Raw genomic sequence first — 27,093 nt, 5'->3', positions numbered from 1 at the left:
CTCTACTAGTGAGTGCACGAACATGATCTGTGGGTGCAAGGGCATGTCAGAGGCTGACTTTTGTGTTGATCATGTCACTTTTACAAGCTGACGCTCTCCTGGAAGACAGAAATAGGGGTTATTGAATGATTTAATGCTGCAGACTTCAGCAACAAAAGGTTTCTAGCAGCATGGACATCCTGCTATAAAATGCATCAAGAAGAGCTTCTAACCATAGTTAGTCTCAGTAGGTTGCAAGAAAAGAAGGAAGATGCTAAATCCCTTGGCTTTTCTCCTGCCTTAAGGAGGATGGAGATAAGCGTCAGATTAAAGTGAGAGAATCTCTTCTGTTTTCCAATTACACAGATACAGGCCTACCACAAGCCAGAAAATTTTCAGTAGCCAAAATTTATGACCAAATCGGCTATACGAATATCAGATTAGAGGTTTAACCAGGAAATAGAAGTCTAATTCTTTCCTCAACCACATGACAGTTAGTTCTCAGGGTAAACTGGCAAAGGACTAGCCTATTTCTGACTAAAATACATAGTCAGGCTAACAGTGGTCCTGTGAGAAAACTTTTATTCCTTCTGCAGCGATGCCAATGGAATTCTGGAGCTATTTTCCCTCCCACCCCTCCCGTCCCCTCCACAAAGAGCGCGTTACGGAGCTAGTAGGGACAAAAATGAAATGTTTTAACATAGCATGTGATTCGATTATATTCTATCATCCTAGTGCAAGTTCAAGTACGGTAGTTAGAGAAAGCAGGTTCTTTACAGACATGCAGCCAGCAAAAAGATTGTTGCATTTCTGTAATATTTTAGATTTAGCCACTGAAAAAATCTCTTCCTGTAGAGGTTAGTCTTTGTGATTATTATATAGACTTGAGAAACCTCTGAAGGTTCTGATTACAGCAAAGGATTTTTTTTTTTTTGACAACTACAAACCATCAGTCAGTAGCATTCCATGAACCTACAGCAGTGCACACCTATTTTCCTTTGGCCGTCACACTACCATTTCAAAAGATAAACCGCAGTCCTCTGTGTGTTTCAACTCTGAAATACTGTATATGTGAAAATTAATCTGGCAGACTCTTCTGAAATCGCAGGCTTCTGGGATGAGCAAATGGGTACAGTTTTCTTTTAACTGTTTTTTGAACCCCATGTGTTGAGAGAAAACAACAGAATGGAAATTGCTCATCAAAATGTTAACTTGTGGCACGGCAGAGCCCCAAAGCAGGTGTGTGGCACGCCGTTCCCTCCGCTGACATGCCTACCACATGGCACCCAGTTCTGCCACCTCCAGCCCTTCCTCTTGGAATCCCTCCTCCTGCAAACGCTGAAATGCGGCTTGACACCGAGTCTAGCACAGCGGCAACGTGACCTTTCAGAAAGCAGGCGGTTTGGGAAAACCTTCATTTAGGATAATCCGTCACCAAATAATCCTTTGGATTATCTGTAGCAACCACAGTTCTGCCAACCCAAACCTAACTGTATTTCAGCTAATGCTTCTGCTGTTATGAGCGTATCTAGTCAGAAAAATAATATGATCTTGCTAATTCAAGCTAACAGCTAGGATGCTGACCTATCACAAATAACTGAATTTTTCAAATTAACAAACACTTGAACAGACAATACAAAATATAAATAAATAAAGGATAAGGCATCACAGAGCATACTTTGTTCATTTATTTTGACAACTGCTTAGGTTTAATTTGTGGAAATACTTTACACTGTACAAGTAAATGTGCTGTGATGAACTTTCTAAAAATAATGAAGGCTTCATCATCTTTGAATGAATGCCTATCCCTGTAGCTTGTAGATGGAACTGAAAGCTACTAATAGAGAATTTACCCTGCAAAGGTGACTGAGATTCTCAGAGAAAATATAGGAGAAGAAACATCCTTTTTGACTTGATCTTCACTCTTCACAGTGTTCCACATACTTGCACGTCACAGACTGCAAGAAGCCAAAACCTTATGCTTACTATTATTATGTCTCCTGGATCCTTTAGCCCTCTGTTAAACCTCGGTGAAAGATCACTCAGATGTCCCCAAAATGTCTAATGACAAACACAGTATTGTGTCCTGGTCTCCAGTACCAGGAGAGCAGGTACTAGTGCCTTGTCTAGGGTGTTGCCAGACTTCCACAGGGGTCTCAATCTGGTATGCTAAATTTCAGATACCTGCTCAAAACCAGGTTTCAGATAAAGAGACAGATTTGAAATAAAACTGCCCACGGGCCTAGAATAAAAGTTCACTTGCTCCGAAATCCCACATTTCTAAAGACACTACCTGGAATTTTAGAAGTCACTTTTGAAATATGAGCTTAAGAGTATGTAATGTTTATCTTCGCAATCTTTTTTCCCTCTCTTAAAATGCAGGAAAATGTTGTTTTTCTAATGCATTAAGACAAATGTCACTCCATAAACTAGAAGCAAGACTTTTCTTCCAGCTGCATTTTCGTCTTTTTCTCCTACAAAATATGAGTGCATAGGATACCTTATTAGTGTTAGTTGAAAAGAAGCTATCGAGCCTGTGCTATGTGGGTATTTGTCTCAGGGTTTAATCTATCACTCCCTTCCTGTGCAAAGCACCAACTATCAGTTCACCAGTTTTGTTAATGCATTTGTTCAGCACAGCCCGGAGGTGCTGGAGATCACCCTGCTGCTCTCTTCTGGGAGAGCACATGAAGTCCTAACACACACACTTCTCTGTAGGATCCAAGGGCATCTGCATCCCCACCCAGGGAAGGCATCTTCCCTTCACTTCTGCTTTCACGCAACGCTGGTTCCCCATGGGTTTACATTTCCTTTTCCCAGCTAGAGAAAGAGTCCAATAAACACCTGTAACAGGGAACTTCGGAGGTTTCAGAACAGAACAAAATCTCCCTGTGAAAAGGTAATGGCACAAAGGAATTTTAAGAAAATCCTGATAATGCCAAGTGAGTTACCAGCCTGCAGAAAAGTCTGTGGGCTCCAGCAGCCTTTCTTTGGTGGCCCTGGTATATCTGCTGAATTCAAGTTTTCTCTTAGAAATGGCAGTATGAACAACTGCTGTTTCAGGTGGCGAAGAAGAGCTGCCACGCCAGAGCACGCACGCGTGGCACTCTTTCCAAATCTTCAAGAAAAAAAGAGACTGGAGCAAAAATCCTCACGGATTCTGTCCTTAAAGAAATGTGAACTCTCCACTATTTCGGCTGCTGGGTTCCCGCAGCTGCTGTTTATTCCTTTCACCCACAGAGCGAACGTTGAAGAACAAAAGGCTGAGGACGGGGTATTGCAAGTGAGCTGGCGCGAGTCAAAGAATGACACTGAACGTAAATAGACTAGAAATGAAGAGAGAAGTTGGTAGTACACGTTATGCTGACGGTACATTTATTTACCACACTACAGGGCTGACTGAACAGGCAACAGTCATGGGAAGCATCTATTGACTGGGCTGAGCTGGAGAAGGGTGGAGGGCTTGACCAAAACGGTTGCACAAAGCATTCCTAATAAAATATAATGCAGCAGTAACCATCATTACCATATTTATTACAGAGTTAGTGTAGTTTACTGCTCAGGTGTGACACAGTATTCAGAGGTGAAAAAGGGGCAGCTCTTGCTGTGTGGACAGCATTGATGTGATTTTCAGGCTTGTGATTTTCCTGTGGCCAGAGAGGTAAATAATTCACAGACGTAGTTTGATCTCAGCCATGGGATGGCAAAGGGAGAACCAAGTCATAGCTCCGCAGATACTCAGTTGCTCCACTGGCAGCCTCAGTCTTTCCTTTCTTCTCAGGATGGAATTTATTATCATAGCTCTGTGCTCTGACTTCATTCTGAGTGGCTGAATTTGTGTCCAAATATCTCTTTGCTGGCTGCTTAGGCTAGGTGGGGGGTACTGTCCCAAAGGATCATGCTGTTTGAGGACAATAAACAGCTCTAAAAATTCATTATTTTTCTTTAACTCCCACCTCCTCGTTATCATTTTGCAGTGGTAAATACAAAGTGTGGATAAGCAGTGAAAACAGAAGACGTGAAGTAGCCGTGACAAAACACACAAGCATTGAAGTGACACCTCCTGCCTTCCTGACTTGGAGCTGAAGTTACCCGACATGCTCGGAATCACAAATCTGAAAAGCAGAAGCACTTTCAGCAAAACAGTGATTTGATCCTTTTTAAAGATTATTCATAGCCTACATTGCACTGGAGAAGCTAAGCCTGCAGGAGTTGTTGGGACACATGCTGTGTGGCTTTCCAGATGGATACCAACCTCATACTATCAGCTGAGCTGCATTAAATGCTGTTTGATGCCCTGTGGTCTAACAGCATGACTTCTTGGGGTATGCAATGAGGATCAAACTATACCTAAGTTTGGTGGGCAGAACCTTCCTGGTGCAAAGCTCACTCACACCCTCAACATTATCGAGGCAAAGCTCAAGAAGCTTTTCTTCATTGTGATGGTTTTAAGAGAGAGATGTGTCCTTAGAGAAAATTCTGGAGTGAAAATGCCTGAGTATTATTCAGTATTTTCCTGAAATTTTCCAGTGCTGCTCTTATTTAGGATTAAGATCTACTTTATTTTGTTGTACCAACAAACAAACAACAAAACCAACCCCAAAGCATTTAGTCTAAATCCACTGGAGTTTTATTGCACTACTGCTTAAGTGGGAACAGACCTCAAATGCTACTTCTCCTTTCTGAAAGCAGAAGACCTTAGCACTTGAGCTCAGAAGCTTGACCATTAATTGTTTGTATTGCAGAGCCCATGACATACTTAAGTAGCTGAGCACAACAATAAACACAATAGCCAGTTCATTAAATCATTCTTTGTTAAGACTTTCCAAGGCTTTGGGCTTAAGCCTCTTAAAATTGAAATCATTATGCTATTTTTTTAAACAAATGAGCAAACATAACTCACACAAAAAGGGGAAAGCACAACACAGTCTTTGATGTATGCATCATCGCTGTGATGCCTCACTGAGATTAAACTATATGTCTAACACCGCTAAGAGGTTTCAGCAGCTCTTTCCAAGGAGAAGCTGAAATCAGGAAGGGCTATAAAGTGCTGCCGTTGCTGTCACCTCTCCTGCAACAGCTTTCCTTGGCCTGTCACATCACGAGGGACTATCAATAAACTTTGTAGAGCAGTGTTTGCGGTCCCTCTTGTGTCTGTATGATCCTGTCAAAACCTTGACATGTTGACACACCCTGCCAGGCTCTGAGGATGACTGGAGATGACAAAAGGTGGAAGCAGGGATGGAAGCTTGCCGCCTTGTGCCAGTTTGTTCTTTTGATGCCATGTGCTAATATTGCAACTTAGAAAAATAGACCTGAACCATCCACAGCCTTGCAGGTATTAAGCAGACATTTTACACAAGGCTATTTAGATAAGGCTAAAATATCTTAATAAAATGCTGCTGTGATGAGCACACAGAAATATGCTCCTTTTTAAAGAAAATTGCAGTCCTCACCCTTTCTTTTGCCACACAGCTCTGGCTGCCTGCAGCTTGTTTCTTCTCTCCATGCCAGCATTGCAGCGGCACTGCAAAAGAACTCTCTTTTTCTTTCTCCTTAAAACAATCCTGCACCTTTTCTCACATCATATGTCACAGGCAGAACCTCTGCCTTTCCCTTCCTGTAAATACCTTTAGTATGTGAATTCCCACACTATTAGCATGAGAACACTTTCTAAGGAAAGCAGAAGAGAGATGCAGAGCTGAGCAAAAGACTTAAAAGCAGAAATTGCCATCTTTCTTCCCTGCTGTTGCTACTATCTACTTTTTCCCTGCCCTCAGCTGTGTTGGTCATGATGTTTGGTGTCAGGGCCATACTAGACTAAGAGGAGCTTCTGGTGGGAGCCGAGTGCTCCCTGCTCCTGATGGGGTTAATGTAAGCTGCTGCCAGCACCCAGTTCCATTCTGGGGTTGTCCCCTAGGCTGTAAGCCAGTTTAGGGCTGGGAAGCGTTGCTTACGGTTTGTGAAGTGACACGTTCCTCTTTGGGAATACCAAATACAAACAATAACGGGTATATTCAACATCCTATTCGATCAGACCATTAAATCACTTCCTTGCAGTTTTTACCATTTCTTAAAATTGCTGCCACTATGAAATTTCAGACAAAGCTCACGCTGATACGGAAGTTACAGAATGGTGGCTTGGCAGAGGACTCCTGCTGTGTGGCGTACCAGCTTCCAAGGCAGATCTCCTGAGAACAGGATGGTGGAGAAAAGAGAGGGAGGTGGGGGGTGGGGGTGGGGGGGGAGAAGGAGGCAAAGCCCATCTTCCTTTTCCCCACGGCAGGTACCTCAGCCTGAGCTTGCAAACTACCTGCCTAGGACAGCTGTGGCCTCAGGTCTAAGACTAAGCTTGCCTTTCTGTGCAGACACAAAGCATGTACAGCTTTAAAAAAAAATGCATAAATGAATTGAGAGTTAAAAACTACTAGAGAATACTCCCTGGGATTATCTGTACTATCAAGACAGGAAAACTTTGCAGATGCTACTGTCTCTCTAGAGGAATAAATGCTTGCATTTTAATATTCTCAGCAGCTGGTTCCTGTTGAATGCCATCAGGATGATTCAGCCACCCACCAGGAACACCAGTAGCAAGTGCACACACAGAGAAATCTGCAAAACTTTCTGCTCCTGATGCCAACGCTGCTACTTTGGCAGAGCCTGATCTGTATTAGCTATTCTTCATTACTACCAGTAGCAGGTTTAACTTCATCCTCAGATGGTGAAAGAAAACACCTAGTCCCTGGTACTGCCCTAATCAATCCAACCATCTGCCTCCTATCACTAGTGCTTCCCACAATCCACATCTTTAGCAGCTTACTCTGTGGTTACCTCATTCACCTTCAGCCTCACCACAAGTAACATATCTCGCCTGTGAGCTTGTCTCTTCAAAGTGATGCTTCAAGCAGTCTGATGTCCTTCCCCCTGTGGTGGTCAACATCTGATGAAAGGGACATCACCTTATAGCACTCTTGGTTTCTACAGGAGACTCAAATGTGATAGATTACTTCCTCACCCCAGCTGATGATCAATTTATGTCTAAAAATATGAGGTCTGCTCTCTCTCCCCATTTAAAAAAAAAAATCAACCTCAGTGACGTTCTGTCTGTGGTCTGTGGACCACTTCCAGGTGTTTTATGGAGGCTGATCTGTCTAGCAGCAATAATGAAGCATTTACTTTTCCTCAAGTAGCAGTGCTTCCTGACAGTTGTTGACCAGGTCAAATCACTCAAGGTTTCCTCTAATCCTACTGGGACACATTTTTGCCTCTCCTATGTCTGGCATTTCTTGGAAATAGACTAAACTGTGATGCCAATCTGCAGAACCCTACCTGGAGAGGACAGAAACTACAGAAGACAGAACAAAACAGCCCAGTCACAGAGACTGGGGGACCGGTGCCTATAGATCCCATATTAGGGTGTCTTTCAATTCTAATTCATGTGATGACTGACAGCCTGAGAGTGAAAATAAACAGCTCAAATGCAAAAAGGTGGGTGACGAAGCTGCACCTGTCTGGTCAATAACGCCCACTGAAGTTTTCCTCCTTAATACTACTGCCATTTCATTTGGCTCAATACAAAAGGTGCTACAGGTGGACAGCAACACATCATCAATATCTATTCTAAAATGATGGGTCTTACTTCCATTATCACACAGTGTCCTCATTTCACCATTATTCAGTGTTTTGGGAAAAAAAAAAAAAAGCACATCTTCAACATGGAGATAAACGTTACCTCAGACCATGCCAGCAGCGTTGGCCTTTCAGCAAGAACAGCCATACATATAGGTAACTCCTCAAGTAATCTCTCAAACAAATGAAAGAAATTTAGGTTTATTACCTGTGGCAAGTTGTCCTAATGTGGAAAACAAGCCAAAATAGAGAACTCAGAGATTGTGCATTGAATAAGTGACAGAAACATTATGAACACAAGTGTTCTCATGTCAGATCCCTGATGTACCCATATAGCTTGTGACACCTACTGCTGACTGCAATGATATTCACCCTGATTAGAAGTGAAGCTATCATATTCCTTACTTGCTTCGCAAGGAGTATCTTCAAAAAACTGTGTCATTTCCAGAATCCAGAGTGGTCCCTACCATGATCTCACCTTAAATCAACAAAGTTACGGAGCCGCCACTTGCTCATTCTAATGAGTGAAACAGTTAAGTGCCATTCAGAGCCAGCCAGGAGTCTGCATGAATATGGAAGAGAGAGGCAGGAGGGCAGCAGAAAGTGAGAGAATAATCTTATATACTGAATTAAAAATGAAAAAAAAATAATGGAAATTTTAACTGCTTTCACTGTTTTCTGTTATTTCATCTCACGTAAAAAGGGAGAATTAAAATTCACAGAAATAAAAATCACTGAAAAACAGGGAGTTATTTTTAATTAAACAATAAAACCAGTGCTTTGCACTTTATTTTCTGCCTTGAAAAAAAGAATGAGATGAAGAGGAGAGCGAACATTTTCATCTCTTCTACTTTTTTTTTTTGCAATCAATAATGAGGTTTTTTGACCAGTTCTTCCAGTAAGCTTTCTCATTGGATGCGATGTGGCAACAAGGATCTGTTACCCATTGTGGTTTCAGGGCTGAGAATGTATTGGATTGTCTTCTCTGTTATTTTAGCCCCAAAGTATATTTTAAATAGCCTTAAAGAGAATGAAAATTCTTCTAATACCAGCGACAGGGAGAAATGGCTTTAGAAATGACTTTCAAGTTTCCAACAGTTTTTGCTTTTTTCTCCTTCCGAGTAAATATTTTTTTTCTTTGCTTGCACAAATGCAAGGGGATAGCCTTGTTTGAAAGATGTCGGAATACAATACTCGGTGACCCATCAATCAACAAGAATACCCGAAATGTGTTTCTAGTAAGCAGTGAGTGTCGTGGAGTTTACTTCCACACACTTCATTCATGTCGCAGACAAGTCTGCCATACAAAGCTCATCTTCTTAAAAGCACGTATCTTCTTAAAAGCTAGTCTGACTGGTCCGGACTGGCACCATGAGTCCTTGGCCTACAATGGCAACTCAGAGATTGTCTTCTATCTTATCTGATAGATGTATATTTTCCCAGATTGGTTAGGACTAGGCATGTGTTTTGAAAAGAAAATCAAAGTCTTCAGAAAAGTATTTTTTCTTTCTTAACAGAAACCAACCAGAATTTTACTTTGGCCAAAGGATTTTATCAAGATTTAAGAGGTAAGAACACTAATACCTTCAAAGCATGAAGAACTCATTACACTCACACTCCGTGCCCTTGCAGCACCAGTGACAAGCACTATCAAGAGTTATTTCACAGGTACAGGAAGACAGGAGAGACATGGTGCAACACGTGGGGTGAAGATGCAAGAATTCTTCATACTGAACTGTGTGAAACCCAAAGACAAAGCCAACCTTGCTGCCTGCGCCTAACGATTCCATAGTGTTTCACCGGCCACGCTGACCCCATCGTCTCAGCTGCCCCCCAGATAGGAAACCACTGGCTGCTTTTAGAGTTGTTTGGAGTAACGTGAAGCCAGGGAGTTCAGTGACCGGTCCCAGGCTGCACGGTGAGCAGGCAGCGGGTGAGGAACATGTCCAAATCGCAATGTCCCAGCCACCGGAGCAAAGGGAGGTACCGCTCCAGAGAGGGCTGGAAGAGAAACAACTTGCGAAAACGAATAGTACACTTACCCTAAGAAAGTTTTACCCTTTTCTTTGTTCTTTTGTTGGTAGGGGGGAAAAAAAAAAGCAAGCTATGTGTGTCAGAAGAGCTTTCTCTCGCCTAATTAGGCCTCCCTTTCGTTATGCCCTGAACATTGGAGTTTTAATCCTGAGCACAGAGGGGCCTTGGGCAGAAAATTTGCCCAGTCTTTTTCACAAAGTCTGAATGTGTTCAGACCTTTCAAAACTGTACCAGCCCCTCTATAACCTTCAGATTAAGCAGTACATTTTCAAAGCCGTAATGAGCTAAGCCCGCTGGCCTCCTCTGAGATAGGAAACTACCCACTGCTTGAGAACCCTAGTCCATAGTACCCAAGGTGAATTACTGCTACTTTTTGTTACATTCTTAACATAATCTGATATTTCCCCATTTGTTCTGACCTTATTGGCCACTGCAGACTACATTTGTTTCTCTTTTCTGTCTAACAGCTTTACAATGCTTCTCTTTTCAGGCTACTTTCTGTGCCTATTCTCAAGACCTTTTCTCTCATATTCCCACCTCTTTCCTTCTTTATAACTGGATGTTTGCCTTCACCCGCGTATTTCTTTCGTTTCTGTTTCATCTACTTGGGAAGAAAAAGAAGCCCACTGCCTCTGCATAGCGCTTCTCTTCTCTACTCACCCATCTCTTCTGCCACTAATAATTCCTCACATCTCACTTCAAGTTCCACTAGTCACCTTCCCATACCTTCAAACTGCACTCTGGGTGTCAAAAATTCACTATCAATCAGCCAGAGCAGCAAAGTTTACTAATACCAAACACAGGGAGAAGATTTCTGACAGTAGAGGGCTCCTTAATACATCAGACAAAGGCACAGCTGAAGTTAGTCAAATTCAGATTCTGAAGAAGTGAAATGGACTTTTAAACCTTCAGAATAATTGTCTGAAAGATGTGGTCATTCCGTTCCTTAAAGGCTTTAAGATTACCTGTCTTTCTGAAAGGTATGTTCTAGCTCACCAGAAGGTAAGAGCTTGAAGAAATCCAGTAGGCTTCACCACCCGAAGGACACTAGTCAGGGCTACCAGCAGGGAGGGTCCTTGCTGCGTCACCATCTTCAGAGACGAAAAGGCACCAGCACCTAACCTGTCTCTGACTCTGCTTGGCAGTCTCCCCTGTTGTTCCAACCCCTAGTAGATGTTGGAGAGTTTGGGACAAGTCCTTCCCATTTCAGCTACAAGGATATTTCTCCCTCTTTGCAGGGGTTACCCCTTCCCAAGCTGGGGCTCCATGGCTGCCTTAAAAATGGTGATCATGAGGATCTAAACGAATGTATTCCCCTACCACCCATCTGTGCACAGAGGCAGAAACAGAGCAACTTTCATTTTTCAAGAGCCTTTTCTCATTTTACAGATCCAGTCCCTGCCCCAGCTCCTGCTCTGGGCTTTTCCAGGCTGCCTCCAATAAAACTGACCTAGTTCTCCTTGGCTCACTGAGGTCCCCAGAAGCATCACTGAGAGCTCAAGATTAATACATTTTTTCCTACCACATGTTCGAAGGACTTTAGCAGCCACCGAGCTGTTAGGCCCAAGACACATGAAGTTATCAATGACTCAATTTACATTAAATTAACATTTGGAAATTCATCTTCTTAATCATATCTATGAGAATATACAGTCGTGTCTTAACTGTGGTACAACTGACAGATAAGGAACCAACCAGCATTGCATACGTGGACTTTTCAAGGTCTGTTTAAATTCAGTCTAAACTGTGGGTTTATGGCATTGCAAAAATTTACTGAAAAAACATGAGTTAATATTTGTCCAGTCCTTTCACATGAGAAGTGCTGTTACTGTTGTCAAAAAGTCTACTGTGGGCTTAAGTAGCTGCGAGAATGCAAAACAGTTTAAAATGTGAATAGCTTTCGTAACTAACAGCAAGTAGGCAATGTAACAGATGGCGACTCACATGAAAGATAAACCACATCTTAATAACAATAACTCACATTCAGAGGGGCAGTGTTTCCCACCTACCGCTTACAGCATGGGACTGGGATCCAGGATTCCCAGGTTATCCTCCTGGCACTGCACTGATTTGCTGTGTGAACTTAGGAAAGTCACTCAAAATTTTCTGCGCCTCAGTTTCCTCAACTGAAAAATGGAGATGGCTCTTAGAAAAACCACCAGACCGCTGCGGGGAAGAGACCCAAGCTGTTAGTTTCGATCATAAGCATTCTGAGAGAAACGAAGGTATGGAAGAGCAGTGTTTGCTGGTGCCATTCTTCAGTCATTGATCAAATTGCAAAGTGGTTACTCCACTCCACACCGAGTTACTACTGCCAACCCCTGAGCGAGAGGTGGCAGCTGCTTCACTACGCTCCGTACCCTGACGGTGCGGGTCTGGCCAGGGAGCACTGCCCGACGCAACCGACACTTCAGAGGGAATTCAAGGAGGCCAAATACAATTACCTTCGCTGAAATTCAGCCAGGGCATTATGCAACCTTTAACAGGGGTCTGAATCTCTATTTTACATCTCCGACAAAAAGGAGCACCTACAGCTCTCCAGGTTTCTGTCATCGTTAGTTGGCACGTTACTTCGTTTTGATCAGAAACAAGATTGCTTCTCACTCGCTGACTTTGCTTTGTGCAGCTCTACAGAGTTTCACAAAGGTCCTCCAAAGCAAGCACCAGAACAGTCTTATGCTGTCTGACATGAGAATAATACAAAATGAACAGGCTGCAAATAAATGTTCCCCTTTGCTTTCCACTAGATCAAATTTTTTTTTTTTTTTTTTTTTTTTTAAGAGTGAGTGAATTTTTAACTGTATGAGTAGTAGAGACTCTACTCGGAGAGGGTCCATTTTTCCTATGATTTCCAGAGACTTCCCCCTAACTTTGTCGAGAATTTCATGGAAAAAAAACAAGTTACAGAATTGGACCAGAAGAGAAAAACTGCTTGCAGAGAGAAAGATTCCTTGCAGGGTACATCCTGGTGCTTCAGCAATGCACAGGCGATGGCCCAAGCTAAAGCTCAAAACCAACTTGCTGGCTTGGCTTGTCCGTGGGGAAGGCTGCCTCAGATCAGCTCTGTCTTGCTCTCTCCAGCCGTATAGGGTTATGGTGGCATTGGTAATTTTCTGCAGCTTCTGAAGATTGTGGGGATAGGTTATAACAAGCCAACCCCCCCCCAGAAGTCACAAACAAAACATATATTTGTATATGTATAAAAATATATAAAAAGAACAGCTGACCTCACTGAAGAAGACTCTGGCATCTTCCTACACAGAGTTTTCACTGGTATTTCCTGATTCTCCAGCCAAAGAAATCATCACTAAACCCTTTTTTTCTGGGAGGAGGGAACAAAACTTATTTCTCACGCTAGCTCTTTAGGCTTTATGGGATATGTAGTTGAGATTAACAGGTCAAAGAGGTTTAGGAGTCCTATTCAGAGCACTGCCTACAGAATATTCTATGTAACCAACTTCACTGCTCTCCAGATGGTAAAAACTGAAAAGGCCATCTGAGCAAAAATCAAGTTTTAGAAAGTGCCATGAGAAATTTTACCCAGAGGATGTGGATCCTTCTTGTGCTGGCTTCGGTGGAAACAGAATTACTCTGGTTCATTAATTATATTTTCAAAAAATCTTCAGTTCATACAAAGAAATGTCTGGAAATGGAAATTCCATGTTGTTATTTTCAAAAGTGATGAGCTCAAATCACAGAATGTGGATCTGGATGCCTAATAGTGCCAGAAGTTCAGGAGAGTTTGGACTGATGAGGCTGGCTCTGGCAAGTGTTGAGTGTTTTCCCAGGATTTGTTGAAGGCCAATATAAGGGTTTCAAAGAGGAGAAAGGCATGTGCAACATGGCAGACTTACAAAAAAAATCGTTTGGAATTTCCTGGGTTTTGCGAGATTAAAATTGTAAGTCTAATTAGTTTAAGGAAATTAGCTTTTTATAATTTTCATTTTGTATTGAAGAAACATGAAAAATTAAAAATAGAATGAGAATGGAAAAATTAATGGGTTTCAGTAATTAGTTAATCAGAAAATGCTCCTGTCTTAGTGTGACTGCCCAACACACATTTAAAAAAAAAAAAAAAAAAAAAAAGAAAAAAAAGTAACCATGACTTTCCTCATACTTTCCAAAATAATATAAGCTTCACCTCTGAGCTTGGAACAACTGCTTGACATTGCAACTCGGCTCATTTTTTAGTGGTAAGCCACTGAAATCGGTGTTTAGGTTGAAATACCATCTCACCATAACATTAATACATGCATCCTGGCAAAAATTAACCAGAATTTGTTCCTCCTAATGGCCACATCACATTTACATGAGCTGCATGCACCAATGAAATGTTAAATGGAAGGGAAACCTCTTCTGAGAGCAGACCTTTTCACCAAGTACTGAACTGGGGATCTCTGACATCTGAAAGCAGCAGGACAACTTATTATGCTGTAGGAAAATGCATTTCTCTTGACAGTGGTGGTCCAGTCTGAGGCCCCACAAGCCACACACTGGTGCACTAAAGAGACATGTGTTAGACAAGCTGTTTTGTCCCTTGGCTATCACCCTTCCGAGTGCTGAATAGATCCGGATTGGGCTGGCTTAGAAAAAAAGTCAGATGAAAGCAGTGAAGTTAAGCCAAGTCAAAACACAACTTTGGTGCAATTCCACCAAGTCCAAGTTATGCTAACAAAACTTCAGCAGCGACGAGCCTGGCCCTCTCTGCCCAGCCCAGAGCCACTTTCAGACATTAGCTGCAGTGCCTGGCTTTCAGCTTTCCACCGCTCTTCACTATATTTATTTAATGAGTTAGCTAAATATGTATTTTATCATTATTTGAGCTTATAATAACTTTGACATAGAATAATCTACATTGCAGAGATGAAGTCAAAGAAGTTTGAAGAGAACAGGGTTTTTTCTTTACATAAAGATGCAGAGCAACAATCACTGAAATGGCCAAAAACTTGAAAGAAGCCTTTTACCTCGCACTTACATAGCTCTCAAACTTCAGCCTGACCGTTTTGCTGTTTACTGATTGTCAAGTCAAATAAATTCATGGGCGGCTACTAGAACACGCTCGCAAATAAATACCCACAGCTAGGACTGCTCAGAGCACCGGAGCGTGCGTAGAGTAACAGGGAACATCATGTACCGTGCATAAACAGCACGCAATTTTAAAACGCTCATAACACTTATTTCAAAACCAAATTTCTTCCAACAGTCTGTAACTCCTTCCTCAGGACCACGAATGTGCCTAAGCACAAAAGGTTAAAGCAAAGCCGGTTTCAAGTTGCTAGAGGAAGAGAGAAAAGGGAAGAAGCCTCAAAACTTCGTCACTGGTCCAAGTGTCTCTTACTCCTCATTGAGGCGACTTGGTAAAAAGTAACAAAAAGAAACGGTCTGCTGTGAAGAGCGAAGAAGAAATATTGGTATTTTTCTGGAGGAACTAGAGGAATATAGAAATAAAGTTTCAGACTGCAGGAGTTATCTCAACTCGGCTCTAGCATCTCCACTACAGCGAGCGTGCCCTGCGTGCTCCAGAGGGATGCCGTGCCGTGCAAGAACACGTACTGGGGCATCTGGTTTCCATCACTGATTCAAAGGGATCCCCCCAAATCCTGATGTTCTAGCTCTGTTTTTCATTAACGCTTTTTCAGGAAAACCTGCACAGCGTTCAGTGGGAAGGTGTCTCAGTCAGGTGAGAAATAAGAACCACCAGCACCTAGCAGGGCGACCTCGATGTGCTTTAACACACCTACAGTATGGCTGAAACACAGTTGTTTCGGGATTTGTAAAAAAAACCCCGCTGGTCTGTGTTTGCCTCACCAGACTGCTTTTGTACCCTGGCCTAAGTATACGCCAGGGAGGAAATGCTAAGACTTATAGATCTTCAGCTACGTTAATAGGAAGATCAGCACAAAACGTACATAAATCGCGTATACAAAATAGTGCCGTGGCTTCCCCTGGAGTGTGGCCATCGGCCCGCATGCAGCCAGCTGCTGAACGGTGCAACTTGGGGGAATGACCGACCAGCCAAAGCATCTACCTCTGGTGGAAAGTGTCAGTAACTCCTTTGTGCCTCTACAGTGCAAACAGGCTTTGATGATCTTATCAAATTCAGATGAAAAAAACACCGAGTCCCACAAAAATACAGCAGTAATTACAAAGGCAGCAAAGTTGTGTAAAAAGCTCATTTTCTGGTTTGCTTGCCAAAGTATATTACAATTCAGGTTGCACAAAACCGAAGCAAACAAACAAAACCCCAAACACTTTAAATTCCTCCAAAACCCCCTGAATCTCCCTCCTTCAAACCCCTCTCATTTTGGAACGTTTTTAAGGATTTCCCTCCCCTTTTCCTTTAAAAGTCAATTCTTAACAATTGTCAAAATAAATCCTCAGCTCAAAAACAGAAATGAAAACACTGCGTTGGAAAGTATCAAAACAAAACATTACCTCTCTTTTGGAAAGACAGACCCTTTTTCTTGCAATGATTTAATACATTTGCTAGCAATTCATTGCTTCTGTTGATGTGACTTTGCATTTTCAGGCAAAAAGTTTTGCTGTGGTGTTCATCTAAATATTGTGTTGCTGAAGACAGCATGAACAGGGAAAAAAGTCGTATCCCTTAACTAAAATGTGACTCGGTATTAGAAATGTTGCTGCCATAAGGCTATTTGGCTATGCCCCTCCGACTGCTAGCTGCTATCTGGCTCCCTCCATCCTATTATTAGGCACCAGCGTTCTGGTACAGGAAACTTTTATGGGTGGCGTACACAAAGCACGTCTGATTTCTACCTCGCGCTTCATCCCCTGCTCTTCCAGCACAACATTTCGTTTTCTTACAGCCTTTACTTCACCCGTTTGCTTGCCGAAATGCAGAAAAGCCCAGCACACGGATCGCTACCTGACAGCTTTTCACACTCTGTGCCGAGAAAGTGCCCAAACAAAATAAATAAATAAACAGAGAAAAGTTTATGAAAGTGAAAGGAACGGCGCGGAGCGGTGGGAGCAGCAGTAGGCTCCCACCTTATCAAATTCCCTGCTCCTCCTTAGGCTGACACAGGTGTATCCCAACTTCACCCACTCAGGCAGCAGAGACAGAGGGACATACACAAGTGCATTTGAACACACCGAGAAGTGCCAGAAAGGGCGAAGGAAGAGGTGAAAGAGAGAAATAAAACCAAAAGGTGTTATTTATTTTTACAACTTGACAATGAACTTCAATTTTAGCAGAGGATTAAAAACAGCCCTGGGAAATGATTAAGTTTTTTTTTTCCTCTCTCTTTTATTTTTTTCTTCTTTTCTATAAAGCTTCAGCACAAAAAGATTATAAAAGGGATACGCTTGCACGGGCACACATAAAATAGGGGAGAAGGAAATGAAAGGAAAAGAAAACAAACAGCCTCCTAACAGGCCCATACTGCTAACGGGAGTCCAAATAAAGAGTCATATGATATCTGATAGTGCAGGACACGTCGCCAGGAGCTGGAGCGGATTGCCTGCAGGAAGAAAGAGCCAGTGTGTTACTGCTCAAAGAGCTTTTCTTTCCCCATTTTTCATTTTTTTTTTGCTCTCTCTCTCTCTTTTCTCCTGGACTGTGAATGTGCTACTCTCAGGTCAAGTCCGTGGAGTCCCCGAAAGACAGCTATCATCTTTCTCCCTACTTCTGGAAGCAGGGACAGCCATTGGAAGATGCCTTCTAGTTGTGATTGAGGGGGGCTAAATCTATGTTTCAGCTCTGTTATGTCCTCCCTCCTCTGTCACCATCTCCACGGCTGCAGGTACAAAACGCTCACAAAAACATTTTAGTCTGAAAAAAAAAAGGGGGGGGGGGGGTAGCAGAAGAAAAAAGATTCAGGCAGAAAAAAAAGAGGAGACTGCTTATCCTATGGAAAACTTCAAAGGCCAAGTCCCATTTCTGTGCTCTTTTGTTTACGTTTCCTGTGATTTATTATTTTTTTTTTTACCCTTTTTGGAGAGTGAGAGTGCAAGACAGAAGTCACAGAAAACATTCAGCCCACAAAAAACATCAGGACTTGGAAAAACTCTGAGGAAGAATGAGGAAAGCAAGGATTTTAAATAAAAGAAAAGCCATTTGTAATTTGCCAAAAGTTCCTCTATTCGGTCTGCCTGCCAACAGAAAAGACCAGCTCTTTCTGGTGGTTCATCCCTCTCCATCAAGCATTCACATTAAACTGGGCAGCCCGCAAAGTACTTTCGACTCAACACCGCTCTTGCTGTTACCCGTGGAAATGCAAAGCTCCTGGGCTATCTGCAGCGAAGGTACCTGGGCTGAGAACAGGGGACTTGAGGCCACGATGACACACACACACACACCCCTTCTGCTGGGGAAGCTGTGCCCACCACAGCTTTGGAGAGGGAAGAGCCCTGGCTAACAGACCTGGAGGGGTAGGAAGCCCCCAGTCTAGGTACTGGTCCGAACACAAAACTGCGTTTGAACTGGTGGTTTCACTTGTGGTGGCCAGTTTCCCTTCACTTTTCCAAGGGACGGGCTGTATCCTGCAGGACTTTTCTGCCACTGTAGGGTAGCAACATTCCTAAAGCGGCACAGGCAGAGCCCAGGGATGGGTTTCCCTCCCTTCATCCTATGAGGAGATGTAAACGGACTAATTCTCCATATACACTTACACAATGCATAGATGTTGGTTTAAAAACAGTGCCACAGATACAGATGCAATACCTACGTAGCTGTAACAGATGACCTCTTCTGAGGGAAGCCTGCAGCATGAATATAAAAATCAAGGTATTGTAGTAAGAATGCCCTGCCTGCAGAAACAATCCTCGTAACTCTGTAATAATTTGATCCAGCCCTGTATATTGTGCATATATGATTTTTTCTTTTTTTTGGGGGGGTGGTGGTGGTGGTGGTAGTTATAATATACAGCTTCCTCTCTTGTTTTCTGCACCACTGCTATATAATGCAGTTTTTAGATTGGTAATTTGTCAAAGCCAGGAAAACACAAATCAATAAAGGAAGGCAGGCAGAATTTGGCTAAAGAAAGCACTTCCTTAAGCTACTGAATTTGCAACAGTACATATTCTCAAACATCCTAACCATTGTACAGGAGACACTGTCGAGAAGATAATCCTGTATGTTATATACTATACGCAATAAAATTCCAATCTAAACATCTCCTTAAATGTGATGCATTATTCCCTTCTACATTACGTGCACCTTTTCCACATACAAATAGACAAAGAGTGTATGTATAAGAAATACATGCAGAAGAACAAAAAATCTACAGTGAAGAAGGTCTGTCCTGAAATCCTCGATTTGGAGCTCGATTAAAGAACTAGACTCAGGAGGTGAAATGGAGCCATTTGAGAGAGGGTCCCACCAAACAGGAGGAACAAGCAAACAAACAAACAAACAAAAAAATCCCTGAGCTCCGACTAATCATTTGAGCTGCCAATGAGAGGTGACTTTTAGACAGATGGTCAGGGAAAAGCTGGGTCCGTGGACACAGACGTTAGTGCCCCATCTGTATTTTAGGATCGTAGCTTCAACAAGCCATTACCAACTTTTTTTCTAAGTGACAGAAAGTGAAAGATTTCTGTTCCCACTCATTTATTTCTTTTCTACCGAAACCACCCCATTTCCCTCTCCCCTCCTCCCTCCCCGGTAAGAATTTGTTGTTTGATTTTTTTTAAGTAAACAGAAACTGTTTGCAGTATAACTTTTATGCCAAAAAAAAAAACCCAAACCAAAAAGGCTAGGTAAGTTGGCAAAACAGCGATTGGTTTTAAAGAGAGAGTTTTTAAAAAGGGAGAAAAGAACGACATATCAAACTCACTTGGTCTCGTCCCCCTTCCATTCTTGTTCTTAATAATTCCAAATTATAATTTGGAGGTAAGGGAACTGCATTTCCTTTCAATCTATTTTGTGGCTGCCACACATTCTGTGCTTTGCTTCTCCCTCTTTCTTTCGGGGGGGGGGGGGGGGGGGAGAGAAAAAAATCCCTAATAAAAATAGAAAAACATATCTCAGGCGTTAAGCTCGCTCTCCCCCTTCCTTTGTAAAGAACTCTTTGTTCTCTAGTGAAAATGCTGAAAAAAATCCCCGGGCTCCCTGAAACAAGTGCAAAACACTTAGAGGCTTTTGGGCTGGCGAGGAGCCAGAAACCCTCCCGCTGTCTGGTTAGGAAGAGAGGAAAGAGAGAGAGAGGAGAGAGAGAGGGAAAAAATTGGAGCTTCCTTTAATAGACATAGGAAGCAGGTCCTTTTTTTTTCTTTTTTTTTTTTTTTTCTTTTTTCCTTTTTTTCAAAACTGGCGGTCAAGCGTTAAGTAACTCCCTGCCTAAATCCACCTGCTGGAAATGAACTTGGGTAACCCCCCCAGGGGTGCACAAAGAGGAGACACAGTAACACACTCCCGGCTCCTCTCCCACCCGCCCCCTCCCCGCTGCCCTGCTTCCATTCTCCCTGCTCCCAGCACACAAATGCCCACGGCTCGCGCTCCCCCTGCCACCACCAACCAACGTACCAAAATAAACGCTCCGTCTCCTTACAGAGCTGAAGGGGGGGGGGGGGGGGGGGAGGAGGGGGGAAAAAAAAAAAGGGGGGGAAAGAAAAAAAAAAGCTTTTTTCCATCTCGGTTGCGACAGTGATAAGGGGTAGGGAACATCTCATACCTGGTGTGAATGCTAATCAGCCAGGAGTTCTCCTTTTTTCCCAAGACAGGGAACTGTTTCCTTCCAAATTTATTAGAACCTCCTCCACTGCCTCTTTGAAAAACCTTCTTTGTCACCCTCTTCCCAAGTCCTGATACTTCTTTAAAAAAAAAAAAAAATGGCTTCGGAGCTCCTTCTATTCTTGATATTGATTCTCTCTCTCTCTCTCTCTCTCTCTCTCTTTCTCCCTCTCTCTTTCTCTCTCCCCCCCCACCCCCCCACCCCTCCTCCTTTCTCCTGTCTCTGTCTCTTCTGAGTGGTCTATTGATAAGTCCCTAGAGGCACTGGGTCAGCCTGCCCGTAGGAAACCAGACACAATGCACAAATCTCCGAGTGCCATTCTGCCATCAGCAAGCAGACCACGTTTAGGAGAGAGGAAAAAAAAACACACACACACACACACACACACACACACACACAGTAGAGCAAAAGACAGAGAGAGAGAGAGAGGGAGAGTGTGAGAAAAAGACTGATTGGAACAGGAGGGAGGGAGGGAGGGAGCGAGAGAGCGAGGGAGAGAGAGCGACACTGCCAGTCAGGTTAATCATCCCTACTTTAATTAGCTGTTCGGCTTAGACATAAAACAATTGAATTTGAATGATCTGTCAGTGGGCTCGGCTGAACCAAAGGGGAAATGCGAATATTACAAAAAAGACTGTTGGTGTATTCAGATAAGCTCGCCGGGAAAATCCTCAAAGGATAACTATTAAAACTTACCACCAAACAAAAAGTACGGATTCAAATGGCATCATACAGAGGCCCTCTCTAAAAAGCTGGGAGATCCTTTCCCTCTCTTTTTTTACACACCACCGCAGCTCTCACCGTAATAAACACCCGCGCCTTCCCACAGCCTTCAAAGACTACCTGTCTGGCAGGGTGGGGAAGGCAGCGCAGGTTTGCCTCCCACCTCAGTTCGGTTAAAGCGAGAGCATGCTACCCTTCGGTTGAATTTTCTGGATGGATCACTGGAATGTTAAGATTCTGGAACTACACAAGCTCCAGGAGCACATCCTTGCCATGCGTGTCTGCACAGACACAGACAAATCAAGTACCTGCCGGATACAGATGGAGATGCTGTAAAAAGGCAACGCTGGGTATTGGGATAGAGAAGTCCCAGGCACTGGGGAGGGGGAGAAGTTATACCCCAAAATAGGTGGCATAGTAATCTATTCCTTTTACTTGGGGCTGCAAAACGAAGTGCAGTTCAAATGGATGAATATCCTGGCAATAAGCAGCACAGCGGCAGCGCTGTGTGGCGGGCAAGGCAGAGATTTATGACACTTCTGCGAAGTCAGCTTCGAAAAAGGTGTGGGGCTGGCAGCAGCCCTCCACGGAAGGGAAGGCAGCAGGTAACACGCTGCTGTCAGAAGGAGCTGCCAGCGTGTTCAGCTCCTGGCATCACCTCCCTGCTCTGCCAGAACTTTCCCTTGTCAGATGCTGGGGACCTGCTTTGGGTTTCAGGGCACACGGGCTCGGATGTCCCCTCCTGAGTGACCAGCAGCAAGGGGTGTGTGTGTGTGCGTGAATTTATTGTGCGAGGCAGGTATGTTCTCTGTGTTTTAAATATATTCTCTGTATTTCGTATAGGGCTGCAGCTACAGCAGTAAATCCGTAATTCCTGATCAGCTCCATGAACATCTGCTGGATATAAACTTTTAAATGGGTACAGCTAACCTGCAAGCATCGCTCAAAAGCACGGGAGGGAAGTGGAGAAGGGATTCACAGTGCGGCTGGCCGCTGGCCTTCGAGGGGGAGCGCTGGGATAACCCCCCCCTCAGCATTTTGGGTACAACTGCTTAAGGAAAGAAGAAACAAAAGACAGACAGAAGCTCTAGCAACTTCTTTATATCAATTTAAACATCTTTTCTACATGCATCTCCAGGCAAAGCTAACACCAGTTTTTAGGTGTTCTGCTGTTAATAGAGAGCTTGACGGGAAGTATCAATATTAATTGCGCCTTCTATTCCCCTCTGCTACGGGAAAAGTTGGGTTCCTGCCCTTTTCCACCTTTTGAAACGCCACGTGCTATGTGGCTGTGTCCCATCTGCCCACCAGCCCGCTGGGGCCCGTTGACTCAGCACAGATTACAGGAAGAACTAACCAGGGTCAATGGGAGAGGGATGCACCGCAGAAGTAAAGGGGACACTGGACTTAACGAGGTCTGTTAAATGCTATTTATGAGGCGTCTCCTCAGCCTCCCCCAAAATACAAATTGCTCCCATTTGAAATATTATGGGATTATGGGAGGTAAGACGCTACCAAAGAATGGAAAAGGATATTGCAGAGAAATACATCAAAGTGCCATCAAAGGCCTCAAGTTCTTTCCAGATGAGGAGATTTTGTAGAGCACAGTGACACAGAGAAGTAGTTTTCTCTTCCCTGGGTCAGCACCAAACTGATAATCCAGCAGGGTGCAGAACAGCTCAGGGCTGTGTTTCTAACAAAACAGGCAGAGGACCTGACCACTTGATGCAGGGGTTCAGGGGAAGAAACATTGTGCAGTCATGTAATTACAGGCTACAGTAATGGTACCAGGGGCCCTCAGTAAGGTTGCACAGACAACATTAACTGTGGCATTTCCTGACTTTTTAGCGCTTGACTTAGGAACATTAACATTACAGTAACACATTTTCAATATAATTTCTCAGGGTTTTCTTTTAAAGCCAATTTAAAAATGGAATGCCGTTCCACGTTGCTGCTGATGCTGAGGCAGGTTAGCACCTGTGGAGCTGTAATACAGAACTTCACCACTTCAGCCGGCAGCGTCATCAGCAGCACGAGTAAAACGGTGCTTACGAGGTGATCAACCACCACAAGACTGTGAGGATACTTTGTTCAGGGGTTTCACAGTGTCTTCCTGACAATGGAAATGCTGACACTTCAGGAGCCCTAGGGCGAGTTTTGAGGAGCAGAGCAAAGTGCACTGGCATGGGAAGAGACCCTTTGGTCCCTGGACTCCCAAACCTGCATCTCTTCTGTGGCTGTTGGATTCGCTTCCATCCCCTCCATTCAGTTGACTCCAGGGACTGCTGCTCCTCCTGTTTTCTAGCTTGCTCTCTTGCATGCTATTTCTCCCTCCCTGCACTACTCCTTGTCACAGTCTGTTCCTCATCCCATTGCCCTAAAATGAGCAACCCCTCCAATGCATCTTCGCCTCTGCTCTACCCCAGGCACGGATGGACCTGGAGCGCAGAGGAAAGCAAGCTGCTTAGCATGGTAAATTAGGCCACGTGGTGTTCCAGGGTGTTCCAGGCTGCCTTAACTAGACTACTTCTTGCAAGACTGTTTAAAACTAACTCGGGTATCATAATTTGCAATCCACAGTGTAGACATATCAAAATGTCCTTGTTCTCATTTCCAGTGCTTGCTGCCATAGCAACCCCTGGTCAAAAGGAAATTTCCATTGATATCAGAAGGAGCAGCATTTCACCCAGGTGAGTTTTTACTGTGGCACATACTTTATTAGCATGTGTTCCTGATACGGTGATCCCCAAATCTCCTATAGTGATTAACGTAGAAAGCACTACTGTTAAGTCCTGCTCTCAGGAGGTCCCCTTCTGCTAGAAGCTATGCAAGTCAAAGACCTCCTGATTTCTACCCGAATACCAACCTAGAGCAGACCTGGAGTCTAAATGCAAAAGGCCAAGAGCAGCTCCAAAAAATGCACATCATCTTCCCCTCCTGAGATTTTATCACGGATTTTAATTTAGATACATGATGATGATGATGATCTCTCTTTGCATTGCACCCTCCTGCTTGCTCTTCCTTCATATAAATCATCGCCTGTATCAGGGGGGTTTAGCCAAAGAAGTAAGAATCGAAAGCTCCGTCTAATCAGTTGAATCAAGCCTGCTGTTTGCTGTGGTGAAGGTGATCAGTGCTGCAGCAAGCTTTCAAGCGCACGTGTATGATAGTTACTCTGCAGGAAGAAAGTGTGGCTACAGAACTGGAACAGATCTTTCTGAGAGCTGTACCTGGATTTGCCAGTGGCAAAGGGCAGGACTTAGGAAAGGAAGAGACACCAGAACTTTTCCTTGCTTTCTGACTTCCACACGTACCGCATAACAACCAGCCAAAAGCAGGACATAAACCAACAGCAGACTGGGAAAGACCTGGAAATGGCAGAGTACTCGCTCTTTTAATGTATATAAAGTATTCTGCAGCACAACTTGTAACACTCAGTATGGCTGACCATGAGCTGACATTAACAGAAAATCAACAGATCTGGGTGACACAGAGAGGAATTTAGTTCCTTTGCAATGAAGGAGCTCTGTCTACCTGAAAAAATGGCATTTAACTATGTAATCTCAGGATAAGTTGTATAAACATATTCCTCTAGATTTATTAGCTTGTCTTCATAAACAGCTGTGAGTCTGTGCTTTTTGTTCAGAGATGTAAACCAGCACAGCATGTTGGAGAGGGTGAATGAATATATGCTTATCATTCAGCACATCAGAAATCAGAGGAAAAGACTGGAAAGTCCACCTATTACAGAAACCTACCCTTTGCTTATCTTTTGGATATGCAATAATTCCTCACCTGCATCACTATGCTTGGTAGACACCTTTGTATGCTAAGGTGAGAAAGGTACCATGCCTTGCATCTAACCCAGTTCATTTCTGTCCTATGTGCAATTTGATTATCTGGGGCAAAACAAACAAGCTTATTTCCTATTGTACTGATTATCAGAACTAGCCCCGCCACTCCCCAAACTACATCAAATGTCCAGGGCTGGTTCCTAAAGCACCTTTTACTGATACTGTGCAGTTCCCAAGGCAATTCCCTTCAAAGACTTGCTGACAACAGGGAAATGTAAATGGAAATATCACAGGGGCTCCATATTTTTTCTCTCTTAGACAATCCAAATATAATGGCCTATTTTGTGGAAGAGCTTCTCTTTTCTGAAAAATGAAAATGTTGCAAATTAGGCTATGAGAGACATTTCTTTTTTTGTACATTATTGCCAGCAATAAGATGCTGAAAAGTGACCCATGCCCTCACGGGCATCAGTGCAACCCCCATGCTTTCACTGGAAAAGCAACAGTGCAACCTAGGGGAACTCCATAAAAAAAGCATCTGGTTGAGAAGACACAAGAAGAACAAGACACCTGCCTTTCTTCCTCTTCAGCTGCACTGGGTTGAGAAGTAACATTTCAGAAGCGCATTTTCACAATGAATGAAGGCAATCTCATCACTGGTTAAAAAGGAGATAAATGAGGAGGTGACTTCCACCGGTGACATGTTTTCTGTATGTTTACATGGCTGCTTATTGTGAAGGCCTCGGAAGACTTTTAAAGATTGGAAACATTAACTCTCTACCTCACCCTCTACTCTCCATACGACCCATACTGTTGTTGCAGATTGCATCTCTGCTCCAAAATTAAAACTGCTTCAACAGCATCGTGTGTTATATCCAGCCAATTCTACTCTGTTCTGTTATATTATATTCTACGATTTTTGAAAGAAGCCTAAGTATCTCAGGATGTCAGGAGGCTTAATTTTTTCTCGTGCTTTCATGGGAAGACAATTGTAACTTTGATTTGAAGAACTTTAAAGCGGACGTCTGCCCCACTTCTGTTCTAAATGCTGACGTGAAACATGCTACGTGTCCCTCTTGCTAACTTTGCTCCTGTCACACATTCACAATTCTTTTTTCCGTCATTTGGAGGCGACAGGTATTGTGCCTCTGCCTCCAGACTTTCTTAGCTAAAGATGTCTTGTTTCTGCAGGCTTTTCCATAGCCTCAGTGCTGAGTAAAAATGGTAATTATTTTAAATATACCTCATTCAGGACAAAACTCTTGTAAGAACAACAGTGTTGCTAGCAGTCTGGGGCGTTTTACAGCCTCAACACGCCAAAAATGTGAGATCCCCACCAAAATCACCCTACTGAGGGATTCAGGCTTCTCTTTTTTGCCTCAGGGACAGCTGCAAGGGTCCCTACTCTGCACATACCGCTTTCTCTCTTTGACTTGGATATAAATAGAGTGGGAAGCCAAAGAGCCAGAGGAGGGTGTAGAGTTCTGCCTCTTCTGCAGCAGATATGGTTGTCCATCATGTCCTCGGGCTGGGCAAAGCCGTGAGGAAAGAAGACGCTGATAGGGCTGAGCTCCATCTCCACTCTCTCCACAGACACAGCTGCAGCTTGCGAGGTGGCTGGAACAAGACGGGCTCAGGAAATGAAGAGTAGCGCATCACTCATTTTTCCTGCCTGTTTGCTCCTAATTATCTTGCAATACATTTCACTGGTAGTTTTATCATACAGAAAGACAGAAGATCCTTCTGGTTTCAACACATAATGACTACTTTTAAAATGGCTTGCTATTCATTCTGGGGCAAGTCTCAGTCTCTTCCTCCCTCCCTCAAGTTCACTGCCTTCATTCTGGGTTCATTGGGTTTTTGGGGAGGGGTAGGGTGTCAATTCTCTGATAATGTATTCCGATAAAAGGAAAAGAAGGGACAGCAGAGACAGCTCTCACTTTCTTTTAATGTGGTTGTGGCCACACTGAAGGAAGTGACAACAATCTCAATAATTTCACTTTGGCCAACACAACACCTCTTACAGGCCTGAGCTATGCAACTCCTGTGTAGCCTCTTGTACAAATCAACAGTGCCTCTTTTATACTCGTCTTCCAATATTTCTCTCCAACCTTAGAGAAACAGAGAATTGCTACAGGGCAATGAACTCTCATTTTGCCATTGACATTTCTTCAATCTATCTCCCTCAGTTGGGAGACCCTTTCACAGATCCGGAACCTCACCAGCATAAGGAAGAATTA

The 27,093-nt window shown here is 43.4% G+C and overlaps 1 protein-coding gene across 8 annotated transcripts in view; it reads right to left on the bottom strand.

The window, feature by feature from the left end:
• Positions 1-27,093, bottom strand: part of ZBTB20 (zinc finger and BTB domain containing 20) — a 519,668-nt gene that overhangs the window by 101,905 nt on the left and 390,670 nt on the right. Inside the window, exon 1 of one of the 8 annotated variants that reach the window (XM_014286797.3) lies at positions 20,277-20,471. The exons of the other annotated variants lie outside the window; for them this stretch is intronic. The gene's annotated coding sequence lies outside the window, so the exon portion shown is untranslated. Of the gene's footprint in view, positions 1-20,276; positions 20,472-27,093 lie in introns of those variants that run through there. 8 annotated transcript variants of the gene reach the window in all.

This window comes from Falco cherrug, chromosome 5 (genome assembly GCF_023634085.1).
Source record: "Falco cherrug isolate bFalChe1 chromosome 5, bFalChe1.pri, whole genome shotgun sequence".
Taxonomy (NCBI): Eukaryota; Metazoa; Chordata; class Aves; order Falconiformes; family Falconidae; genus Falco; species Falco cherrug.
Note: the sequence above shows the minus strand (reverse complement) of the source record. Positions and strands in the feature narration are given on the sequence as shown.